At 50.5% G+C, this 20,946-nt stretch overlaps 1 protein-coding gene across 1 annotated transcript in view; it reads right to left on the reverse strand.

Moving 5' to 3' along the window:
- The window catches only part of PIK3R5 (phosphoinositide-3-kinase, regulatory subunit 5), a 71,023-nt gene that overhangs the window by 48,926 nt on the left and 1,151 nt on the right, over positions 1-20,946 (reverse strand). The gene's annotated exons all lie outside the window — the stretch shown is intronic.

Below are 20,946 nucleotides of genomic sequence, written 5' to 3' on the forward strand. Positions count from 1 at the left end.
CTGCCCACTATCTCCGGCTAGACCAGAATCCCTCAAATCCGCTTTTCTGGGAAGCTCCCTGAATAGTGTTTCAGTTTCTCATGCTGGTCCCTTCTGTCTTCGTCTTATACATTCTCTCTCTCTGGATAGTGTGATGCCTTTAAAACAACCCCTTTGAGGTTTGGGGAGTTTCTCGCCTCTCATATCAGACTTCTTATATGACTTCAAAAGGGCAGCCCCTAAGGCAGGTCCCCTGGGAGAAGGGGAGGCCCCGCCTGAAGGCGTGGTACAGAGGCACGAATGAAGGCCCAGGGCGCAGCCCCGCAGGGGGCGCCCAAGAGCACAGCAGCTCCCTATGCAGAGCCACTGGCCTTCTGGCCTCCTGAGGACCCGCGTGGGCATGGAGAACAAAAGCCAGGGGACCTCTCTGGACCTCAGTTTCTTCATCCATAAAATGGGCCTCTCCATAGTGGCACATTATGGGGTGGGGAATGGACAGCAAGAAAGCTTGACTACAGCCTGCTCAGAGGTCACCCCTGCAAGATGAGGCTGGGATGGGGGGGGATAAGGACACATATGTAATACCTTAATCAATAAAGAAAAAAATTTAAAAAAAGAAAAGAAAATTAACCACCTAAATAAATAAACAAATAAGATGAGGCTGGGAAACATCCCCCAGGGACAGCAGCAGCGCTTCCTCACACTTGACTAGCCACCTAAATAAATAAATAAATAAACAAATAAGATGAGGCTGGGAAACATTCCCCAGGGACAGCAGCAGCGCTTCCTCACACTTGACTAAAGGCCCAATGCGCACACGGCAGTCCCTGCCCCACCCCCTCCCCACCTCCTGCGTGCCTGTGTCCCAGAGCCGGAGCTTGGACCCAGACCCACGCACACGGCAGTCCCCACCCCACCTCCTCCCCGCCTCCTGCGTGCCTGTGTCCCAGCCCGGGCAGGGTAGTCTGGGGCAGAGCCGGAGCTTGGACCCAGACCCCCCACCCGCTCCCCGTTCCTCCTCTTTATCAGTCATCTCTCTCATCTGGCGCCCCTGGAAAGTCCCCAGCTCTCTCGGCCTCAGTGTCTCCATAGATAAAGTGACGTCCCAGGGCCCCTGCAGCTCCGGTCTGACCCAGGAGGGATGACGGATTTCCCTGCCCCTGTTTCCAGCTACAGGACAGCGGCCCCAGCTGCTGCAGGTCCTGGTCCGCAGAACCCACTCTGCTTCCTGTCCAACCACCGCGATCAAGGTGGGGGGACCGCAGGGCGGAGGGGCCACGACAGGTGCAGGGAAACCCCACTCCACAGAAGCACATGCTCCAAGTCACATCCGTCACCGAGACAGGACACCTGTTTCCCTGGTCTAGACTGTCCCCCTCCCCACAGGAGCGACGGGGTGGGGGGAGAAGGTGGTCCAGGCAAGAGGCACAGGGACTGGAGAAGGCCCAGGAGCCGGCAGGATGGTAAGGAGGCTTGAAAGGTAGGGCTGAGCAGAAACGCCCTTAAAACACCTGAGGCTGAGACAGATGAAAGGGGTTCAAAAACAAAAACAAAAAAGGCAAAATGTGCGCCAGCAGCCCCAATGTTTCCTGTTTTTCTAACAAATCACCAATGATTTCCAAGAAAAGCAAACTGTGCTACGCTCGGCCTGGGCACAGCCGCAGAATTTGCACATCTGGCCTGTGCTTCGAGAGTGGCAGGACCGGGCACAGGATGTGGCCCAGAGGTCTGCAGCCCGAGGGGGCGCGGGGCGCGGCCGGGAGCTCTCCAGGGATCCCGTGCGGAGGACTCGGGGATGGGCCCCCCAGGCGTGTTTGAATTCTCTGAGGATTTCCAGTCACGGGGTGTGGGGGCTCAGGGAGGCCCGGTGGGTCTCGCAGGGTCCTGGGCTTTTTCAAAAACCCCTGGAGTGATGGGCTGACCCCAGAGCTGGGGCTAAAGATCAGTGTCCTCTGCCCAGGACCCCCACCCTTCTTACCATGGCCACCTGCTCCTCCCTCAGTCGCCCCAGGAACCACATCCTGCCCCAGCCTGCGGACTGATCACTCTGACTGCTCACCCTCCAGGAATACACAGCTCCCCCTGAAGAGCCCTCCCCTCCCCCAGCCCTGTCCCAGGCCCTCTTCTCTCCATCAGTAACCAGAGCCTCCTCAATAGTGCCTCCCCCTCTCCCGCCGGCTCACCATCACTTCCCAGGCGGTTCTTTGAGACCAGGGTAGGAAATGTCTGGCCCGCAGGCCACACAGGGCCCACAGAATCATTTGGTCAGGCCCTAGGGGTGAGTTAATTAAATGCCTGACCAAATATAGCAGGCTAATTTTTAAGTTGATAATTTTGTATGGCCTGTGAATGATGTTATAAATATCCACATGGCCCTGGGCAGAAAAAAGGTTCCCCACCCCTGTAACAGAGGGCCAGGGGGTTGTTTGCACAGAAAACTGAGAGACTTTGCCTCATCCATTTGGGTTCAGGGCAATTCAGCCCAATATAGACCGGGCCTGCCCCAGTTGAGATCCTCCAGCACCACCCATCCCCAGGGCAGGGTGGGAGGCAGACTGTGGGTGGGGGTTGTGGATGGAAGGGAGGGAGACAGGGAGCCCAGGCCCATGTGTCTGCAGCATTGTTCCTATTGGGCTGGGACCGGATCCTCGGGTCAACACCACACACACACACACACACACACACACACACACACACACACACACATTTATTTTGCTGAACCGTTTGAAAGTGAGTTGCAGGTTGCAGACATCATGACTCCTCAACTTTAGATTTAAGCATATTGCCCATGAGCAGATATCAGCAAATTCATAGGGTTCAATATAATACTTCAGCAGGCATCCCTTGAGAACAAGGACATTCCCCGCTCGGGTAGTACCATGAGCACGCTGAGTAAACGGATAACAATCAACACTGCTCTGCCCCAGGGGCATACGAGCTCCTGCAGAGCCCTTGCTCTGTGCCTGAACACCCACCTTCCCCAGGCCTTGGGACTTCATCCACACAGGGCACGCAGTCAGAGGGGGAGGCCACCGGTCCCAGCAGCCATCGCACACTGGGAATTTACTCTGAACAGGGTGCAAAAAGACATCTGAAAACCCACGACAGCCCAGGGGCAGCAGGAAAGGAGACCTTCTCCCCAGGGAAACAGGAGGTGCTAGATGAGATTGTCTTTTCCAGCGTTGGTCACAACACCGGCCTTCCCACAGCCTCTTCTACGTTCAGCCTCGCCACTTCCCATCAAGAGGTGGAATCTCATACCCCTCCCCTAAATCTGGGTGGGCTTGAAACTGCTTCAACCACCAGGTGACAGTGGAGGTGACACTGTGCGGCTTTCCGAACTAGGTCGTTAAGACGATGCAGCTGCTGCCTCATTTGCTACAACACCAGCCCTTGGAGCTCTGGGCTGTCCGAGAACTAATCCGACTGTCCACTTAGCAGTGGTGCTCAACCTTCTGGCCCTTTAAATACAGTTCCTCAGGTTGTGACCCAACCATAAAATTATTTTCGTTGCTACTTCATAACTGTAATGTTGCTACTGTTATGAATCGTAATGTAAATATCTGATATGCAGGATGGCCTTAGGCGACCCCCGTGAAAGGGTCGTTCGACCGCCAAAGGGGTCGCGACCCACAGGTTGAGAACTGCTGCCTTAGAGGTTGGAAGCCCCAGCTACAATGGAGAGGCCATTGCAGGCACACTGACCACAGTGCCAGTCCCCAGCCGGCCGGGTCTTCCCAGCAGAGGCCCCGACCTTGTTGAACACAGACAAGCCATCCCATTGTGTTCTGCCCAGATCCCTGGCTCCCACAATCCGCGAGCATACTGAAATCATCAGTCTTCTACCATATGTTTTGGGTAGTTTGTTGCACAGCCACTGTATCCGGAACGTATATATCTAGTGGAGGCCCCACCCCTTGTCGGAGACCAGGCCACATGGCCAGAAGCCATGTATTCCGAAGAGTGCAGGTGGAGCAGCTGGAGACAAAGCCACTGGTAGCTAAGGTAACCGTGGCAGTTCAGAGGTGAAAGGGCTCTCAGAGGTTGTCCAACCTAAATTCATCAATTCCAATAAAAAGTTGTCTTAGTAAGTGAATATGGCCACAGGGACCTTGCTGGGTGCTGTTGTAGACCCAACGATGACTAATACACTGTCCTTCATGTCAGATATTAAGATTCGCTGATGCCAGCATGAAGTGGCCAATTCTGAGGACTACAATGACCACGGCAACACACCAGGAACACTCCTGCCTCGGGACCTTCGCACTTGCTGTTCCCTCCGCCTGGAGTGCTCTTCTCCCAGATGTCCATTCGGCTCACTCCCTCACCTCTGCACAGTTTTCGTATTATATTCTCAACAAGGACTTCCCACCCCTCTTGTCACCAACTGACACATAAAACATGTTACTTATTATTTATTGTGCTCACTGTCAGTCTCTCTCTTCCAGCCCCATTAGATTATAAACTCCATGAGGACTTAGAAGAGTGCCTGGCACTTATTCGTTGGATGAATAAATGAATTTTGAATGAATAAGTAAGTAAGTGATACTGAGGTTTGAAAGAAGATAAAAGAAGAAAGAAGCACATGGGATTACCCACACATAGTTTAACTGAGATATGGATGATGCTTTTCTCATATGAATCATAAAACTGACCCACAGCAAAGTCTAGGGATGTAGCATCTCACCTTGACAATACATGGAAGACAGTACCTGGCTCCTCTGATCATCTCATCTCTTGGAAGGTTGAGGAAGCAGAGGAAAACTATTCCATCTTGTGTCGTTGATTCTGACCAAGAATAATGAAAGGTTTGTAAAACAGGAGTGAGAGGAAGATGGGAAAAATGACCACGTCATTTTTTTAATCCTCCAAGTTTGGACTAATCATGGAAGGAAATGTCAGACACACGTCTTAGACTTTAAGAAAGTGGAATCAGAGAGGATGGCATAACAGGAAAAGAAAGCTCTGGAAATTAAATTCTGAAGGCACAGGCACAGAGCCTCATGAGAATGGTGTGGGGTCGGTGAGGTTTTCTGGGCCATATACAAAAGATGGAAGTGAGGTTCCCAAATAAGAATGGACACAAAAGAGCGGTAGTGAGCAGGCATGAAAGGAAATCTTGAGAAAAACCCTGAGGACATTAATAAGGGCCCATCGAGTTATTTTCAGAGCCTAAACTTGGAGAGATTAGCCAACCACGCAGGACAGGTGGGCAGTAGTCATAGATGCCCAAGGGAGAGCGGAATTGCTCCACCGCTATTTCCTCCATCTTTTTCCTCCAGGGGGATGGTTATCTTTCTGGAAAGCATGGATCAAAGATGGTTTATTTAGTCAACAGCAGATACTGGTATATATGAAGGGTCTATTATTAGAGGGATTTTACTAAGGGGGGAGGGGTCCAGAAATCTCAAGGAGCTTGTGGCCAAAAGGGAAGGTGAGACTCTAAGAGGCCCATCATCTCCATACAAAGTGTGAGGAGCTGCAGCGAATACAAAAAATACAGACAACCTGATAGAAAAATGGTCAAAAGATTTGAATAGACCCTTCACCAAAGAAGATATCCAAATGACCAATAAACATGAAAAGGTTCTCAATTCCATTAGTCATAAGAGACATGCAAATTCAAATCATGATGCAATACCACTAAACACCCACCAGAATGGCTCAAATGGAAAAGATGGAAAACACGATTTGTGAGGGTGTGAAGCACCTTGAACCTCGGGGGCTGCGGGGGAGAGTGTAAACTGGTACAGCCGCTTTCCAAATGGAAAACCGTTTAGCCATACCGTGAAGGCACAGTCTGGGCATGCCCTACGACCCTGCAATTCCGCTCCTAAGAATGTACTCAAAGGACATACGCCAGAAAGTTCACAGCAGCACCATTCAAAATGACCTTCAAACCAGACACTACCCAATGGATGAGCTGTCCCAGTGGAGGGACTGGTGCACTAGGGACTTGGAGGAGGGAGAAGGTCAATCAGCAAAGCTTCTCCAAGAGGGTAGCTCCTGAGATAACTCTACAGGCAGGAGCTGCTGCCCTGGGTTTTGGGCCTGGTGTTGGGAAAGTGGACAGAGGCAAGAGGTGTGAATCAGAATGGTTCCTTCAGGGAACGGCCAGGCATTTAACCCCATTGCAGGATAAAACATGACACGGGGCATGCTGGGAGATGAAGCTGCATGAGCTGGGCTGGCAGATGGCACAAGGCTTTATATGCCAAGCTAAGTGCTTAAGGATTTCCTCCAGGGCCATGTGGAGCCACTGCCAAATTATCAGCTGGTACATCTACTGTCCAAGTGGAAATGGCACATCAACCTTGTATTTAGAAGCCCGCAGCAGCAGGGGAGGGGGGAGACTGTGGGACAAGGGTCCCACATGGGGGGCTCTGAAGTCAAATAGAGGGTTGGCTGAAAATGAGTTGAGGATTGCATGAGGATAAATACATCTCAGACTCATAAGGAAACTTGAGGTTGTGAAAGGGAACTGCTATTAGTAATCTTTGAAGGATCAGAGAAAATGAAAGATGTGCAAGAGAGACAGAGAGTGAGACAGAAAACTAGAAAAGGCTGTCCTAATTTTTGAGAACATGAACAAGGTAGGATCTTGGAAACTGCAGTCTCTGAGCCCACTAAGCCCCCGGCAATGTTCTCTACATGTAACTGAGAGGCACTTCATGAGCACTCAGCAAAGGATCTCGGGACCACCAGGCGCTGGAATGGACTCACTAACAAAACAGGCATGACAGCAAAATGCCACCGAAACAGCATATCTGGATTTTGCGTAGAAAAATGTGAGCTGAATGGCAACACAGGTGGATGCACTCACCACTGACTTCATAACCTCACCCAAAGGGGGTTGAGAACCTTTACCCATGGGGACATCGCTCCTAAAATGCCAGAGAACTCCGCTTTTCGATCATTGGAACATGGCACTTAAAAAATTGTGGCAAAATATAAGTAACATAAAATTTATCATTTTAACCATTTTTAATGTACAGTTGTGTGGCCTTTAGTACATTCACATTGTTGTGCGACCGTCACCACCATCATCTCCAAAACTTTTTCATCTTCCCAAACTGAAACTGTATCCATTAAACACTAAGTCCCCATTCTGCCTCCTCCCAGTATACTAACTAATACTTCAGTCAACACTGAGTTAATCTAAGAAATAAAATTATGTTTTACTTGGAACCATCATTCTACTTTCTGTCTCTATGAGTTTGACTCATAGGTATCTAATATAAGTGGAATTATACAGTGTTTGCTCTTTTGTGTCTGGCTTATTTCACTCAGTATAATGTCTTCACATTTCTTCCATGTTGTAGCATGTGTCAGAATTTCCTTCCTTTTTAAGGCTAAATAATATTATTCCATTGTATGTATATACCACATTTTGTTTATCCATTCATCCATAGATGGACATTTGGGTTGATTCTGTCTTTTGGTATAGCATGCCATTTTTTTAATGAACAGTTTTCAATAGGACTTAGAAGGCATGCTTACTATACGACAGAAGGGATGAAGAATATTTATATGACTGAATATTCAGTAAGATCTCAAACTAATAGAGTTCAGATATGGATGAGAGTCATAATTGTCCTGTGTCCAATCTCCCTTTTTTGATAATTATACAATTTTTGGAAATTTTAGATTACATTTCCCAGATTCTTTTGCAATTAAATGTGATCATATGATGACATTCTGGCCAATGGAATGTGAGTAAACATTGACAATTGCAGTTTCCAAATGCTTTTAAATGCCTTCTTCTTCTTCTTTTCTCCTCTTCCTGCTAGCTGGAATGAAGACGGAATTGTCATTGTAATTGCTAGAATAGCCATTATGGGCTATGAGATGAAAGCTACATGTTGAGGGAGGAGGAGCAACAAGATAGAAGGGGCATAGGCTCCCAACCTATGAAGATGGCATGTAAAGTCTGGATCACTTATTCTCAGACTATTACATGAGAAAGAAATCAACCTCTATCTTATCTAAGCCACTGCTGTTTTGGGTCTCTCCACTACAACATCAAACCAGTATACCAACTAATAGTTCAGTCAACACTGAGTTAATCTAAGAAGTAAAATTATGTTTTTGTTTGTCTGTTACTGTGTCATTTAGATACAGCTGGTGGGATTTCCCCCAAGTTGTAGAGTATGTTTTATGGTCTGACCTTAAATAGAGACCACATGATGTACCCAAAATTCCCTTGTAAGGGGACACCTCATAACAGCCAAAGTCATCCTTCAGAGAAGCAGTATATACCTTCCATATGGCATGACCACCTCTGTGTATCCTATTCTGGGGCAGCAACAGCAGAGATGAAGTTATTTAAAGGTTAGATATTCTTTGGAACAAACTGGGTTGGCCAGCTAATGTTGAAGCAATTCAAGTTGAGAGGGTACCATTTTGGTAAATGAATTAGAAATCATCTCTTACTGGTCAGTAAAAAGGTACTTGAAAATAAAGTATGGGCATTACAAAACTTTTCCTATTTAAATGAGATAAAATAGTTTAGTAAAATATAATGTTCCCAAGGCAAAACTATGGAGACAATAAAACAGGGGTGGGGAACATCCGGCCTGCAGGCCGTAAAAGGCCCATGAAATCATTTGGTCTGGCCCTGCCGAGGCATTAGGGGTGAGTTAATTAAATGTCTGACCGAATATAGCAGGCTCATTTTTAAGTTGATAATTTTATATGTCCCGCGAATGATGTTATACATATCCACATGGCCCTCGGCCGATCAAAGGTTCCCCACCCCTGCAATAAACAGATCAATGACTGTGAAGGGTAAGGGGAGAGGGAGAGGAATTTTAGGGCAGTAAGAATACTATATGCTATTATAATGATGGGTATATGTCATTACTCATTTAGTAAAAGCCATAGATTATACTATACAACACCAAGCATGAACCCTAAGGTAAGTTATGCACGTTGGGTGGTTATGATGTGAAAATGTAGGTTCATCCTTGGTAAAAAAAGAAAATGTACCATTCTAGTGAGTAATATTATAAAGGGGAAAGCTATACATGAGTGGGGACAAGAGATCTATGGGAAATCTCTGTACTTTCCTCTCAATTTTGTTGTAAACCTAAATTTTCTCTAAGAAAAGAAAATCTCCTTTAAAAAATAATGATGATGTTCTCACCTCCATCTACTGAGCAGATCTTAGGAATAATGTAGCCAATGAGAAGTAATCCCTCCTCTTGGAAGAGAGGATTCTCTGAGGGCACTGAGCTCTGGACCCAAGGTGGAATTCAACTGTGGTCCCAACCCAATTAATCCCTTTGAAAGTCCCTTGATGGAAACCCAGTAGAGCTTAGCCATGGCCCAAGAAGGGGCATGCTCAGTCTGCCACGTCCATCTCAGGGAAGAATGTTGGCCATAATAGTGCCTTGCCTTGGGCCAGGGGTGGGGGAATAAGAGGAATGGTGCCTCTTTCTTGTTACATTGCACCCAATATATGGCCTTGTACTGAGGGCTGCTTCTATCAACTCCCACAAGTCCCCATCCACTTGTTTTTCTAGCCGATCAGGTATCTTCTAGAATAACCTCCTGTCCAGACCCCTAAAAAGCTCACATGCCTTGGGCCTGAGCTCCTTAGCCCCACTAGTTCAGAAATGCATTGTCTTGATGCTACACCAGGCTAGTCCTTGCTCAACCCCACCCTCTCATCACTCTTCTCAGCCCCACCCCTCAGGCCAACCTCTATCTCTTTCAAGTAGGTTTGTATTATCAGTTTCTTTAAAGGACCCTGCCCTTATTTTTTTTCTTCCTTTGCATTTTATAGCAAACCTCCCTACACAAACCAATACTGTCGCACCATGGCCCGCAGGCTCGTGTGTGGATGTCAGGGGAGTCCTCTGCACCTCTGCCCTGCAGCTGGGCAGCTCTTGTTCCACATCCTTTTTCTAATGGGTGTAGAAGAAGACTTCACCACAGAAAACAACCTCAGGTCTTTGAAGTCAGGTGGTAAGGTTGAGCCCCAAATTGGAGTCACCGACTCACCAGAAAGGCAATATGGAATATTTCTGTCCCCAGGGCCGAGAGAGCCTGAGACACTTTACCAGACCTTTCCAGGGACCAGCGATACCAGCTTAAGTTCTTGTGGGTGCCATGGTGGTGGTTCCAGGCTGGTGGGTGGGTGCCCCAGGGCTGCCCTGGCCCTTTGAGGAAGCAGGTGAGCATGGACAGGGCACCGCTCTCCATCTTTGGGGGAACTCTGCATCGGAATGGGAGGTTCTCTCTCGCAGGGAGTCCTTTCCGCCGCCGTCTCCCTCCCTCAGAAAGCCCTCTGTCCTCTCCAAGCATAATTCCCCTTCAGAAAAAGAACAGCATCCTTGCTGGCCTGACCCATGCACCTGCTTGGGAGCAACAGAAGAGTGTCCTTCTGCTCTAAACGGCTCTGCATCAGACTAGCGGGGCCACACTGCCGAGCACGTGTGCAAGCTGTGAAGGGCAATATGCAAATTAATAATAATGATGAGTAATACTTTCTTTTCTCCTAATTTAAAAACCTGAGTTCTACATCTCCCTTGACCTCCTCCAGGGTCTGCTTGGCCAGGTACCCACTGGGGACGTTTGAAGAATCCCCCCAAATCCTCCAAGCATTTCCTGCCCCCACTCCCCTGAAAGCACAGCTCCTGATTGCCCCACAGCTGCCGGCAGGCGGGACAGGAAGCCCCTCTGCCCTGTAAACACCGTGTTGCAAACAGATACTTCCCCAGGCTCCTGTGAAACAGCGGTCACCAGGGTGGGAGTGGCTCATCTGGGCCAGTTCCTCAGGTCTCCCCGTCAGACTCAGAGAGCTGCTCATCTTAAACCTGCCCGATGCGGGAGGCGTAAGAGGACGCCAAGGAGTGGAGTCAGTCTGCAGAGGAGGACACCTGCTTGCCCATCCTGGAGGGCAAGGACACATGGTTTTGCCCCTTCAGATGCCCACAGAAAGCCAGTGAGGTGCCTGCAGGGTGCAGTCCGTGAGGAGGAGGATGACTGAACCCCCACAATGATCTCAGATGGGGGACAGCCCAGCCGCCAGGTCAGCAGCTACCCTAGGCTGAGGCGAAGGTCTCCCACGTGCTGCTGCTCAACCAGACAATCTTCCGTTCAGCAACCACTGACAGAGCACCACCCAACGCCGGCCCTTCCAGGCGCTGGGGAGTCAGTGCTGAACACAATGGTGGGGAGAGGGATGGGAGAGGCAGGAGCACACGTTAGGCCTTGGGGAAACTGAGTCAGGCAGTCTGGCTGGAGGAGAGGGCGAGAATTCCCGGAGAAGACTCCAAGAGCGGGACTCACCTTGGAAACTTGAACAGAAGATGCAGGCCTGCACTTTCCCTATGAGGCGGGGTGGGATCGGAGATTTCCAAACACCACGAAGGAGCTTTCATACGAAAAATCTCCTGGTGAAGCAAGGAAGAGACTGCGGCCCAGAAGCACCACGAACAGCACATGGTGATGGAAGCTGAATTCGATGGCAGAGAGAACGATGGGGAAGTGAGAGAAGCAAGAGCTCCAGGGAAAGGAAGCGCCATCAAAACTGACGGAAGGAGACGAGACTCGGGGTGGTGAGCACACGGTGCAATGGACAGATCCTGTGTTCTGGGCTGTACACCTGAAACTCCATGTTACTAATCGATGTTACGCCAATAAATTTGATTTTTGAAAACCTGGCTGGATAATGAGGACAGGAAGACGGAGGGGAGCTCAGGGATCACTCGAAGCTCTCAAGAGCAGGGGTCTGATTTCACTAGACACAAAACAGGGAAGTCTGCAGAGGAAGCTGCTCTGTGGGCGAAGAGTTGGGCTTTGGACATGTGCTGAAGACGAAATAGTGAAAATCACGAGCATGGACATGGCGAAAGGTGTTAGGGGAGGGAGACAGGCACATTGGGGAGGCAAGAACAGGAGTCTGCAGAGGAAGGAGGAGGTGAGACTAAGAGAACGGGCTCCAGGTGCAAACGTTGGGCATCAGATGCTACAGAAACTTCAAAGAGAGATGTGGGTTGGGAGCAGGCCTTTGGAATTTGTCCTTACAAAGCCCCAATGACCGTAGAGCAGTGGTCGGCAAACCGCGGCTCTTGAGCCACATGCGGCTTTTTGGCCCCTTGAGTGTGGCTCTTCCTCAAAATACCACGTGCGGGCGCGCACGTACAGTGCGATTGAAACTTCGTGGCCCATGCGCAGAAGTCGGTATTTTGTGGAAGAGCCACACTTAAGGGGCCAAAGAGCCGCATGTGGCTCGCGAGCCGCAGTTTGCCGACCACTGCCGTAGAGGAAGCCATCCAATAGGAGCATGGGCAGGGGAAGACGTGGCGCCATTGTGGTCTGAAGAAGGGTCTGGAGTCCTGGGAATCCTGCCAAGAGATGGGCACCTCGAGGGAAGGAGCAGGTCCCCTCTGCTCAGCCCATCAGAGCAGCTCCCACTATGGAAGGGCAGACTTTGTAAACTCACCGGATGTCAGAACAATAGAGTCCATTGGCTCAGGGGGGATGCAGAGGTAAGCAGGGGACAGCTCAGACTAGAGATCTCCTCTCCTATCCCCCTCCTGCAGCCTGAACATCACCCCACAGCCCTGTTTGTCTCTTAAGCACAGTAGCAGGCCAAGGAAAGCTCTCTGAGCGTTTAGTTCTCTCAAAACCAAACCCCCAAGATGTCAGTATAGACGTGAATGCAAAAGGCAAAGGCCTGGGAAATGTTGGCTCAGAAACCCCAAGAACAAGAGGCCATTCATTTCCAGCTCAACCTGTAGGTTGGGAGGTTGACCTTGAGAACTTATCTCGGTCAGCCACAGAGGAAGGCGATTCTGAAGTGGAGCTCAATTCGTTTATTTCACCCAGAGTCAGGATGAGAGATCCAAGAGCAGCCGGGGCTCCAGCACAGGATGTGGGCAAGGTCCCAGTTCAGGGATGGCCCCCGGGCCCTTCCCCATGGGTAACCACCAAAGGGCTCCTGCTCTGGGGAATGGACTGTGAATCTGTGGGATTTGGGAGGCAGCTTCCCAGCGTTGTGATTTGTTTATTCAAGGCCAGGGAACTTCTTACATTCAAATTATGTTCTCAGAACCACCAGTTTTTATATGACCAGTCAGACACAGCTAGACACTCTCAGAAACGGAGCCATCTCGGTCTTCATCCTCACAGCTATCATTTCCACATCTGACCTGTATTTTCTCTGAATACTTCCCCCGCCAGGGAACGCACTACCACTAGGCCGCCTATTCCACTGTCGCTCTGCCCTGGATTTCTCCAAGACCTGCTCGCAGCACGCAGAAGTCTATTTCCTTACAATGTCCCTTCACTGGACCCTTTTCCTTCTGGAGAGGGACCGCCACAGGCAGGTGTGTGGCTTTTCCGAAGGACGCTGCCCTTCAAACATGTGAAGAGAGATATTACCTCGTTGGTGCTCTCCGTAGAAGAAAACATCTCGCTTCTTTAGTCATTTCGTATTATGGCACCAGCGTCTCGGGTACCTGTCTCTGGGTATAAAGTGGTTTATCGGCATCCCCACAAAATGCAGCACCTGGAGTTGAACTGCCCTCCAGCAGGCTCTAAGCCAGCGGTTCTCAACCTGTGGGTCACGACCCTTTTGGCGGTCGAACGACCCTTTCACAGGGGTCACCTAAGACCATCCTGCATATCAGATACTGACATTATGATTCATAACAGTAGCAACATTACAGTTATGAAGTAGCAACGAAAATAATTTTATGGTTGGGTCACAACATGAGGAACTGTATTTAAAGGACCAGAAGGTTGAGAACCACTGCTCTAAGCAATGGTATGACCAAGAGTCAAAGACGGCTCTCCGGGGCCGGCGTGGGAGCAGTGGCGTGACAGGTGTGCACCTGGAGAACCAAGGAAGAGAGAAGAGGAGAGAAAGGCCCAGCAAGTGGGTAACCAAGGGTCTGGCCGTAAAGGACCTGAAGACCCGAGCCATTCTCCCAACTTTCAGGGGACGGATCCTTGCCCTGCAGGATAAGCTGGCCCAGGGCGCAGGAGCAAATGAAATGCCTCCCAAACACTTGGCAAAGCAGCACATCAAACCCGGACAACGTGGGACAAGACAGGAGAATAGGCCGAGCTTACTGGTGAGTATAGATGTGAAAACCCTACAGAGAACCACCTCACCGTATTAAAAGGATAAAACACCTTGGCCAAATGGAGTGCAAGGAGGGTTCCATAGAAGGATGTTGCTATAGTGTGCCACATAAATCTACCTCAAGGTGAAAGAATACAAGAATTGCCTAGTACAGTGGTGGGCAAACTCATTAGTCAGCAGAGCCAAATATCAACAGTACAACGATTGAAATTTCTTTTGAGAGCCAAATTTTTTAAACTTAAACTATATAGTTAGGTACATTGTTATTAACTTAATTAGGGTACTCCCAAGGCTTAGGAAGAGCCACACTCAAGGGGCCAAAGAGCTGCATGTGGCTCTCGAGCCTCATTTTGCCAACCACGGGTAGATGCTTAAAGAAGAATCTGACAAACTTAACTTCCATTCCTGCTTTTTAAAATCCTTAGAAACGAGGAGTTGAAGCAAACATGCTTCACACGTGGTGCCTGACTTCAAGGCACCTAAAGAGCTGTGACCACATCAGAGAAACAAAGCCCCAAGCCGGTGCCAGACCCTGGAGCCCGGCGGGGAGGGGCGAGACCTGCGGCAGGGGCTGCCTCTCTGCCTCCTAGACCGGCTCCAGGCGAATAGCCACAAACACACATTTCCTCTGACTCTCATTCCTGGCCTTAAACCTACTTCTCTGGCTGCGGGGAGGTGGGCAGTAGGGAAGCAGAGGGCTTCTTGTAAGGACACCACCAGCAAAGTGATGCTCTTTAATCAACTTGGAAATGGTTTGAATCAAGACTTGATGAGGAATGCAAAAAGCGGATTCGAGGCAGTGGCTCCGTGAGTGGTCAGGGAGCTCAGCCTGCTGCTTGCCGCCTGGAGGTCTGCCAGGGAGTCCAGCGCCTCCTCTGCCTCCTCTGCAGTCTGCAGGCTTCCGCCGCCAGCACCACCCCCCCTTGCCTGTGATAACAGCTGGGGCTATTCAAAGCGATCGCAGTAGAGAAAGTCGGTTACTCGGTGGACTGCAATGGTAAGAAGACCCTGAAGTTTCATTCAAAACCTTGAGAGAGGGAGAAGATGATCTATCACTTTGATCAGTTTTTCAAAGAGCCCCATTATCTAATAGAGTTTGAAACTCTCCTTTAAGAGCTGTAGGTGTACCCCAGCCGGCATGGCTCAGTGGATGGAGCGTCAGCCTGCGGACTGAAGGGTCCCAGGTTTGATTCCGGTCAAGGGCATATGCCTGGGTTGTAGGCTCGATCCTCAGTGTGGGGTGTGAAGGAGGCAGCCAATCAACGATTCTCTCTCATCATTGATGTTTCTCTCCCTCTCTCTCCCTTCCCCTTCCTCTCTGAAATAAATAAAAATATATTTAAAAAAACAAAAGAGCTGTAGGTGTAGATGTGATCGAACAAACCCAAAACATGCAAAGAGGAGGCAGGCCGCCTCAGCCTGTGTGGCTGTGTGAAGAATTGCCTGACAAGCGTCAAAGCCACCACGCCATTCAGGAACAGATGCTCAGACCCCAAACCCAGAGATACGTCCGCAGAGACTTCGTGGTTCCGGGGTGACAAGTTTGGATTAAGAAGGCTGTGAGGGCTGAACAGGTGTCTTCATAGATGATAGAGAAAATCAGAGCTTCTGAACCCTGCGAGAAGAGCAACTCTGGGAGAGACGTAAGGCAGGCCCAGCAAGCGCCCCGATGGTTGTCTGTGGAGGGGGCGCCCTATACTGTGATAGCCAGCGTGAAAGCCACCTGCAGAGGACGCCTGCGTGGAGCTGCGGCAGCAGCACCGACACCACGGACGCGTGCTCTCCGGTGATGAGCAGCGAAAGGAAAAGGGAGACACCCTGTCATAGCATGTGTGGCCTTAGGTGGTTAGGCTGGCCTTTGGAGTATGGGGGAGGCAGCGAAGGAGGAGGTGCAGGGGACGAGCCCTGGTCTGTGCCAGGCACCGGGCGAGGTACTTGCCAGCAGTTAACTCATGTAATTGTCACAGGACAGGAAGTCTACCCAGCCCCCCAGAGTTGTTGAAGGACTGCCTCAGAGGGTGCACCTGAAGAACACTTAGCGTGTGTCTGCTAAATGCTAGGCGTGACTATTACTAGCATTACTGCTTTTTAAATTTCATATCTCAAGTCTCAAACATGATTTTTTTCTTTTTTTTGTTTAGTTTAGTTTTGTTAATCCTCACCCGAGGATATTTTTCCATTGATTTTTAGAAAGTGGAAGGGAATGGGAGAGACAAAGAGAAACATTGATGTGAGAGAGACCAGGGTCGGGGAGCCTGCAACCAAGGTACCTGCCTTTGATCGGAATCGAACCCCGGACCCGTCAGTCTGTGAGCCAACTCTATCCACTGAGCTAAACCGGCTGGGGCCCAAATACGATTTCTTTAGGGAAGCCTTTCCGTAATCCCCCAACTATATTGGGGTCCTTTAAAGTAATCTCGCAGAACTCCATAATTCTCGCGATTGTAATGAAATGATATATGTGCCTAGTGTCTTGTCCACTGGACTGTGATTCCCATGAGCAGGAGCATCCCCAACTATATTGGGGTCCTTTAACGTAATCTCGCAGAACTCGTGATTGTAATGAAATGATATATGTGCCTAGTATCTTGTCCACTGGACTGTGATTCCCATGAGCAGGAGCACTGTCTGTCTCGCTCAGGAGTCCAGCACATGCCTGGCACATAACAAGTGCTCCGTGTTGAAATGCTGAACCAATGTGTGAAATGTTGAGGTTAAGATGGGTCACAGAAAGCAACTGGTGCCATCTGCCATGCAGATGGGGAAACTGACACCCAGAGAGACACATGGATTCACCCAAGCTCACATGCTAGGAGTGCAGGACTCAGGCAGGCATGAGAGACCCTGACTCCATGGGAGGCAGGAGCCTGGAAGCCACCTTCAGCCCTCAGACCCAAGCCCTGCCCCCCACAAAGAAACCACACAAGCTTATTTGCCTAGATCAACAACAACAGCAAGAAGACTCCGGAGGACATGAAAATGAAAAGCACACCACTCCCTCCTGACCCCACCCTTCTGCCCCCGACACCGTCCTGTGCAGGCAGCTTCCACCGTTAATGTGCGTGGACTTCTTGCCTATGAGACCCCAGAGAGTTTCCTGGTGACAGCATCACAGCCACACTGAGCATCAGTGAGCAAGCCACCGAGCCACTGATCAGACCCTGTAGGCCAGGGTGGTCAGTGTTCTGGTAGGAGGACATCATAGGCATGGCAAGGACAGAAGGAGTGGGTGCTCAGTGCTGTGGGGTGGGGAGAAGGTTGGGGAATACGTCAAAGATGATGTTTGGGCTGGGTATCCAAGGATGAATTCATGGTCCCCCAGGCAGGCGGAGGGCAACGGGGGAGCAGGAATAGCACGTGCAAAGGCACTGAGGTTTGCCTGAGCTCCAGAGGGTGAAACAGGCTGGGTGGTGGAGGCCTTCCTAGTTATGCTAGGGGGTAGCAGCCTTCTCCAGAGGGCAGTGGCAGCTCTGCAGGGGTTGCAGTTGAAAAGCAACTTGCTCTAATTTGTTGTCTTACATCACCATGGGAACAGGAGAGGGGCTGGACTGGGAGTGGGGGGAGGCCAGAGGCTGGAGGCAGGAGTTTCCCACGGAGGCCAAACTCTAAAGCCCAAAGTCTAGTACCCAGATGGGTAATTCACTAGGCTCAAGAAGGACCCAGTATCTGCTTTGTGCCACCAAAGTTACCCCCTTCTTCCTAACCATTGTCCTCACCCTCCTATTGGGTGCACCTTGCTATAGCTATATCTCACTTATCCAGAAGTCACTTAACCGGTAACACCAATTATCCAGAACCTAGCTGCTAGCCTGGAAGCAGACAGAAACGGCATGTGGACAGCCACAGGCATGCCCCAAAGCAATGCCCTACAGAGCAGGCACTTCACACCCAAGAGTACGTGCAGGCTGCCACTCAAGCTTAATCATCTCTGGTCAAGAGTAGACGCCAGTGTCTGGCTGGTTGTGGGTAAGTGGTGGAGCGTCAACTCAGGAACCAAGAGGTCACGGTTCGATTCCCAGTTAGGCACATGCTTGGGTTGCAGCCAATTGATGTTTCTATGTCTCTCTCCCTTCCATTCTCTCTCTAAAAAATCAATAAAAACATATTTTTAAAAAGAGTAGACGCCAGCCAGGGTCAGCCCAGCTCTGCCACTTTCTAGTCACGTGGCCAGGTTCCTCATGCATAAAATGGGGGCAGCAGTTGTGGCTGCCTCCGAGTGTGGCTGTGAGGAGTAAAGAACATGAAATACTGGGGAGGAAGGGCGGAAAGAAAAAGGCAGCAAATGTGTCCTGAGCAGACCCCAGGTACAAAAGAGAACGGCAGGTAGAACCGTGTGATATTTTCAAGATATTAAATCCCACACAATGTGCTACATTTATAAATGCAAGCAACACATTTTACAAAGATGTCCTTTAAAACTAGACATACTGAAAAGTTTTGGGGTGTTTAGAAGGCAGAGTTACTGGAAAATTAATGTACACAAATTTACTTATGGGAATGTCAATTCTGTGTGTACCTGGGTACATCTACAGCAGTGGTTCTCAACCTTCTGGCCCTTTAAATATAGTTCCTCAGGTTGCGACCCCAACCATAAAATTATTTTCGTTGCTACTTCATAACTGTCATGTTGCTACTGTTATGAATCGTAATGTAAATATCTGATATGCAGGATGGTCTTAGGCGACCCCTGTGAAAGGGTCGTTCGACCGCCAAAGGGGTCGCGACCCACAGGTTGAGAAACGCTGATCTAAAGTGTCCCTCAAATTTTGGAAAACATACGTCGTGTTCAACAGAATCTAAGACATCATCGACTGTATGTAAGGTGTACCATGATTTTGTGTGCCACTAAGAAAAGAACACGGCTATCTATTCTGATGGTGAGATGCTATAGATGCCAAGATGCATCTCGATGTCAGAGTTGTTAAAATGTGAAAGCATGCACATCTTCAAGTCAATGGGAATCCGAATATGCAATACGTTTGCTGTGAAAGTCTCTCTTGGGCAGAGAAGTCAGATATATTCTTCCCTTCACCCACCCATGTATGCCAGAGGCTCCAAGCCAAACGTAACACCTCTCCTTTGACCTTCTGGCGACCTCTCTACCTTGTCCCTCCAGAAGCTTCCTCTTTCAAGAAGCTGATCCAGGCTTTCAGCCCACCCATGGCTCAGACAAACAAGTCTTCAGGTTCCCAGGGGTCCCACAGAGCCCCCAGCTCAGGGTGAGCCTCTTTGAGCCAAGGCCGTGTGCACAGCCTGAGTGCTCACTGAACCCAAGCTGGGGCCTCCAGCACCAGGCTGCCCAGGCTAAAAAGCTACTGGCTCTCCTTCTCCCACTTCTCAGCCAGCAGGCCCAGGGCCAGTGACTCACCTGGGGCCGTGGAGCAGTCTCCAGAGCCAGCCTCCTCTGCCTTCACCGTGAAGCCCCCTCATCATTACCACTGCAGTAATCCCCAACACACTGTAGCCCAGGGCCACCGCTATTCTTGAAAGAAACAAGAGGGGTGCATGGGCGGGAGGACGAGGTGGCGGCTTACACTACAGCTTGCTGAGAGGACATTACTCACCCCCTGCCCAAGCTAGAGATAAGGGGGAAGGTTTTCTTAAAACCCTAATGAGGCCAGCACACAGCCCGGGCGCCCTCCTGCCCCACAGTCTTGGCTGGTTTTGCTTAAAAAAATCAAAGGAGGTTTTCCTGAAGCAGGAAGAGAGCTGGATCACCCCACCCCAGTGACTACGCTGAGGGAGAGGTGAGCCCTTGCCGCCCACTCTTGTTCTGGAAACGCCCAGGGAGAAGCTCCCCAGTGCAGCCTCTCTTATCACACCTTTCCCATTGGATGGTCCCACAGCCCCAGAAGTCGCTAGTGGAGCCCATTTTACGGACAGGGAAACAGGCTGGGAGAGGCTGGCAAGATGCTCAAGATCACACCGCAGGGCTTGGCTTGAACCCGGGTGTCCTTTCCACACAACAGGGAGTCCCCAGGCAGTGGCTCCAGCGTCATCACTTAAGGAGCTTGTTCAGATTGTAGAATAATACGATTCCAGACCCCACCCCCGGGGAGCTGTGCTGTAGGGCTAGGCCTGCACCAGGTGGTCCAGGTGGTCCAAGGCCAGGAGGAAGGAGAGCTGGATGGGCAGATACTGGGCCCAGGGGGAGAGGCGAGGGAGAAGGGCAATCCAGAAGGGGCCTTGGAGGCACCCTGGCCTACTTTGAGTCCTCATTTTGCCTAACCCACCCGTCCTCTCTGCATCACGAGATACCACATCCTGCTACTTTCATCTCATCTTCCTTTTCCCTCCCAACAATCTCCTTCCTCCTACTGACCTGAACTTCTTGCTTATTTACCCCAGGACTGGGATGGGCCAGCCAGCCCGACGCGCACGCGCAAACACACACACACACACACACACACACACACACACACACACACACACGTCAAGGGACAGGCAGGCAGGGTGTAAACACAAATCCTCTGACAGTGCCAGGCGTGCAATCCTCTAGAAGAGCAGCCCCTGCCTGGGCCCACGCTCGCTAGGGGCGGGCTGAGGCAAGCACTTGCAGGACCCCCAAGTCCGGATGGCAAAGGACCCCGGAGGCCAATGCTCCCCGGGAGGGCGCCCAGGCGGGGAGGTGCAGACCCGTGACCCCGTGACACAGGACGCACGCGGCCTGGGGAGGTGGCAGGAAGCTATGGCCACACTCGGACCGCAGGGAGGCAGCGGCCACCTAGGCAACGACAGAGGATCCCCGGAATGCCCCTCTGTCTCCAGGACTGTGGGGACCGCGGGTGTGCGGACCCCGGACCCCGAAAGTGGCTCCTGTCCCCAGACCCCTGAGAGAGCAGGATCTGTCCAGCTGCCGCCGCCGCCGC

Source organism: Myotis brandtii, unplaced genomic scaffold, assembly GCF_000412655.1.
Source record: "Myotis brandtii unplaced genomic scaffold, ASM41265v1 scaffold573, whole genome shotgun sequence".
Classification (NCBI taxonomy): domain Eukaryota; kingdom Metazoa; phylum Chordata; class Mammalia; order Chiroptera; family Vespertilionidae; genus Myotis; species Myotis brandtii.